The following is a 5,267-nucleotide window of genomic DNA, read 5'->3' as shown; positions in this document are numbered from 1 at the left end:
CTTTATATTAAACTTTTGGAGGAACAAACCTAATTATATTATATCTAAGTCAAAGGGCATGTGCATTTTAGTCACTTTCTTAGTGTAATTCCAAGTTTCTTTCAAAAATGGCTGAATCAGTTTATAGCTCCACCAACTGTGTATTAGTGTTCCAGACTTTCTACAGTCTCTTCAACATTGATGATTCATATATTTTGTAATCTTTGTCAGTTTTCCTAAGTATATAGTAGACTCTTAGGTTGCTTCGAGGTTTATGATTATTAATAATTGTTAATATTATATTTAAGAACACAGGAAGGATCTGTGATTTCATCAGTGTAGGGAACTTCTATCATTAAAGATTGACAGATCACAATGTACTTTTTAGATAAGTGCTAGGGAATTGCCTCTAGTACAGAGTGGTTAGGTGACTTTCCCAGCATTACAGAACACATTAGTTTCACCGGGAGGATTTGAATCCAAGTTTTCCTGGCTCTCAGTCCAGAATTCTACCTAGTGTAACCTGCTGTTACTTCTGATACTCTATTTACATGGAAGGTGATCTTCCCTATTTGGAAGTTCCCTCTAATGATGAAATTCACAATCTGTCCTTGACTATGCCTCTAGTTTGATTCCTATCCATGCTATCTTCCTCAGCCCAGGGATCTGCCCTTCATGCAAGAAGTGTTTCTTAATTTTTCATGATTTTTCCAAATAGATGTTGAACTCTCTAGACCATAGATTGTTCACTCATTATTTCCTGTGCGCATAGTCAGGATAAAAAAAACTCAAAATGATTACAAATCTCTTCCAGGAGGCTCTGAAATGTTCTGGGCTTAAAGGAATAGGCAAGCATCAACACAAAGAGAACTTAGAGAATCTCTCAATGATCTTGTATGCCATGGGGTGAAACACCATCTTATAATTCCTTTCAATAAGATGTTTCCGAGTGATACATCAAAATCATTTAGATTCCTTGAAAGATTTAATAGCACAAATAGCCCAGTTCAATGATCCTCTGGCCATAAATGTCAGGGAAATGTATGCTTATTAAAGACACTCACTACCACAGTGAAGGAAATCCAATGAAGATTTCAAGTTGAAGAGGAAATCATTATGAATAATATAATGTGATAAGATAATGTAATATAACACCATATCATCTATAACTACCATTACATTTATAATTATTATATTAATAACAATTTAAGCCAGTATGGTAGGGTGGATAGAATTCTGCATTTGGAGTTAGCAAGGTTTGGCTTCAGATTCTGTCTCTGGCACATAATTGGTCAGTGACATTGGGCAAATCTCTTAACTTGTGGGAGCCTTAGGCAACTCTTTAGAACTGATCTACTATTACAAATTGACTATCAACTATAACAGTAGAGGAAGTTTACAATCCAAAAATTTTCTACTATAGAAATCATATATTTAGATTATACACATATTCATATTTCTATAGTAATGCTGTCTTTTGCTTTTTCAATCACTAAAAAGCCCAGGGCAGGGAAGAACAACCAACAAATTCATAGATTAATATTGTTGTCATTATTTAGTTGTTTCTCTGACCCTTTGTGACCTTATTTGGGGTTTTCTTGGCAAAAATAGTGGAGTGATTTGCCATTTCATTCCCTAGCTCATTTTATAGATGAGGAAATTGAGGCAAACAGGATTAAGTGTCTTGCCCAGGGTCACATACCTAGTAAGTGTATGAGACTGATTTTAATCAAGAAGATGACTCTTCCTGACCCTGGAACCAGCATTTTATCCACTGCACCAGCTAACTATCCAATGAATTAAGATTAATCCATTATTAAAAGAAAAAGTCTAGTATTCACACAGGAAATGTTGGTCTTCAAAAGCCAGTTGTATGAAAATCCAGTATGTTTCTGGAAATTCAAAATCATTTAAGGGGCAGCTAGGAAGCATAATAGATGGAGCTCCAGGCCTGAAGTCAGGGGGACCTGGGCTTAAATCTGACCTCAGATACTTCTTAGCTGTGTGACTGGGCAAATCACTCAATCCAAGGACTTTTGGAGGCAAGATGGCAGCTTAGAAGCAAAAGTCAAGTCCTCTATGAAAACCCTTCCACGCAAATCAAAAATAACGCATTTTGAGGGGGACACGAAAACAAATTCAATGACAGGACAGAGCTTGGGGACACTCCAGCTCAATTCAACTTAAAAGATATGCCGAGAAGGTTGAATTCCTGGGCTTAAGGAAAAGAAAGAAGGAAGGTCCCAGGACCCTTCCCCCCCCCACCTACTGTGTTGAGACTCTGGCAGTTTCTAGGGTCTAGAGTGCCTTGCTACCATGGCTGCACAGGGCTCAGGGCTCTGACTGAGCAGCTAGTGGGGAGGTGGCTGGCAAAAAGGAAGAGAGGAGGATGAAGGTAACTGCCCTTCCACCTCCACACCTTCACCTTCAGCTTCTGCAGACAGCTGGGGAAGATCTAGTCTCAGGGCTCATCAATACAGCAGGCTAGCTGCATCAACCTAATCCAGTTAGTCAGCTGAGCAGAGAAGAAGCCCCTTCAGGACAAAATAGCCCAAACCCACAGATCCAGTAATTAAACAAAGGAGCAAGAATACAGCCAATGAAGGGGGAAAGAAGGAAAACATGAGTAAACAACAGAAAAAGAAAAAAGAAATTACAATCAGCTTCTATCCAGGTAATAAATAAATAATAGAATAAAGAACAAATGGAACAGAGGAGGACCAAGGAAGACCAAGCAGAAACTCAGGAACTCCAGTGAATTGGACACAGGCTTTGGAAGAACACAAAACACAATTCCAATCACTCAATCCCCTTTGTGGCTCTTCTGTCTTAGAATTGATACTAAGAAGGTAAGGGTTTAAAAAAATCATTCTCATTTACTCTTCCCCTTGTGGCGTTAATCATGGCAGAATAGGACTTAAATGATTGACTTTGAAAGTAGACCTTGAAGCAAGAACTTAATGGACTGACTAATTATTCTTGTACTAGAGACATTAGCCAATTTGTACTGAACAAACAAACAACTCTAACCTGCCAACTTGAAATCAATACTGTGTACTGGTTCTAAGACAGAGAGTGGTTAGGGCTAGGCAATGGAGGTTAAGTGACTTACCCAGGGTCACCCTGCTAGAAAGTTTCTAAGGCATTTTGATCCAAGGACCGTTCATTTCTAGGCCTGATTTCCAATTCACTGAGCCACCCATCTGTCCCCCAACTTGGACTGTAGGAAAAACTGAGCAAAACTAACTTTCCTACACAGGTGTCAGATCCACAAGCCAAGTCTAATTAGCAGCATGCTTTTGCCGACTAACTAGCTATTTTGGAAAGGAGATGGTGGGCAGAATGAGATTTGTCACCATATATACTAACAGATATTGATCTTTCTTTTTACGAATTGGTCATTAGATGGCAATTTAGTTAAAGATAAATGTTGCATCATGAGCCACAGCAATCTGTCCTGTCTCTTCTTCTTTCTCTCTGAGCACAGAATGCATTTTATTGTTATGCTGAAGACTCCATGAATTCAAAATCAATAACAAATTTAAGGAGAAAATAAAGTTGTCATGAAAAAATGAGCTAAAATCAGAGTTTATTAGACAAGTTAATCAAATCATCTTTGTTCGTGTCCTTGTTCTCTTTGAACTGATCTAGCCATTTACAATCACTGTTGGTACAAATAAAATCAATGCCATTTGAGGTCAAAAATCCTTTTGCTGAAGAAAATGGGATGAGTGGGAAGAACTTGACTTCCTAGAGAGCAGACACTAGAACTAAATGGAGGAGGGAGAAAACCTTGAGAAAGTTGATTACTACAGAGCTCTGAGGAGAATTCTTTACCCAACCCAAAGGTGCAGAGGGATTGCACAGATAAATGAAATCCAACTTAATCTCAAAACCACATTCTGGTCAATAGTTTTAACTCCTCCTTCCTCCAAATCTTTTTACCAGAACTACCAGCAAGGAGCCAAATGAACTGACTTGGACTTTTCTTTCCCTCTTTTCCATCCCAATCTAAGGGAAGTTGGGGAAGGACAATCGGGGCAGTCAAATAAAGTAAAGTAGGAAAAAAGTAGAAAGTAGACTTTTCAATCAAAGTAGGAACATCAGAAGCTTGGATCAACTACAAAATACATAAAAATTGAGAACTGACTATCTATAGGTATTAAAAGTATGGATTAGGGGATTTCCGGTAGTCTAGACACTGGATGCTTCCTTTCCTCAGACCCACCAATATAGATTACCTCAAAAGCCCCAAAAAACCATTTTCATGAGAACGAAGGGACTCTATAGTAGGGCATAGCATTGAAAGTTTGTGGGATTTGGGCATTTCTACACTATAAGGGAGTGAAAATGTTCCCACCCAAATGTGAGCTGATCTACCCTCCCCTACCCCACCTACAGAGCCAGAGTCAGAATCAGAGAGCACCAGAATCAGTGAGTGAGTGAGGCACACCTCTGGAGTGAGTAAGGGGCACCTCTAGGTCCTTGGGAGCTGACTAAAAATACTGAGGACCTACCCCTGAGAGAAGCTACACTTGAAATCCCATTGGGCTGGGGAGCGCAGACCCGGGGTGCTCTTGACGAGGAGGCACAGAGAAGGGCAGTGAACAGCAGAAGCTGCTGAGATTTGAGAGCTTGCCTCAGGCAAAATCCTTGCTCCTTGACTCCATACACAGAGATCCTGCCCATATCACTCAGATTTCTGACTAAAAAGGGAAGGAAAAATGACCACAGTGATGGCAAACTGCACCCAGGAGCCACAACTTCCATACACAACCAAAAAAAAAATACCCACAAAAAAAAGACATTGACCCTCAAAAGTTTTCATGGAGGAAAAACCCAGGCTACAGAGGAAATACAGGAAGAAATTCAAACAATGCCAAAACCTTCAAAAAAATGGAAATTGTCCACAAACTCTTGAAGAATTTAAATTGGAGCTCATCCAAAAGATGGAAGTCTTCTGGCAAGAAAAGTGGGAAATAGTTCAAAGAGAAAATAACAGTCTGAAGGACAAGAACTCCCAATTGAAGAAACAGCTGGAAGCCACAAAAAGCAGGATAGATCAAACCGAAAAGAAAAATCAAAAGATTAAAGCAGAAAACCAAAAGATTATAACAGAAAACCCAGCCTTAAGGACCAGATGTGGGCAACTGGAAACTGTAAAGATTAAAATTTAGGGGAGACTGAGGCAGGTAGAAATTAGTTTCTCTCTGCAAGGAGTATTATATTTTTTAGAGGTTTATTAAGGATTAAGGATTAAAGAAAATACAGGATAAGGAAAACATGCC

The sequence above is a fragment of the Monodelphis domestica genome, chromosome 7 (genome assembly GCF_027887165.1).
Source record: "Monodelphis domestica isolate mMonDom1 chromosome 7, mMonDom1.pri, whole genome shotgun sequence".
In the NCBI taxonomy this organism is placed as follows: domain Eukaryota; kingdom Metazoa; phylum Chordata; class Mammalia; order Didelphimorphia; family Didelphidae; genus Monodelphis; species Monodelphis domestica.
The sequence above is the reverse complement of the archived record's forward strand: the minus strand, read 5'-3'. Positions refer to the sequence as shown.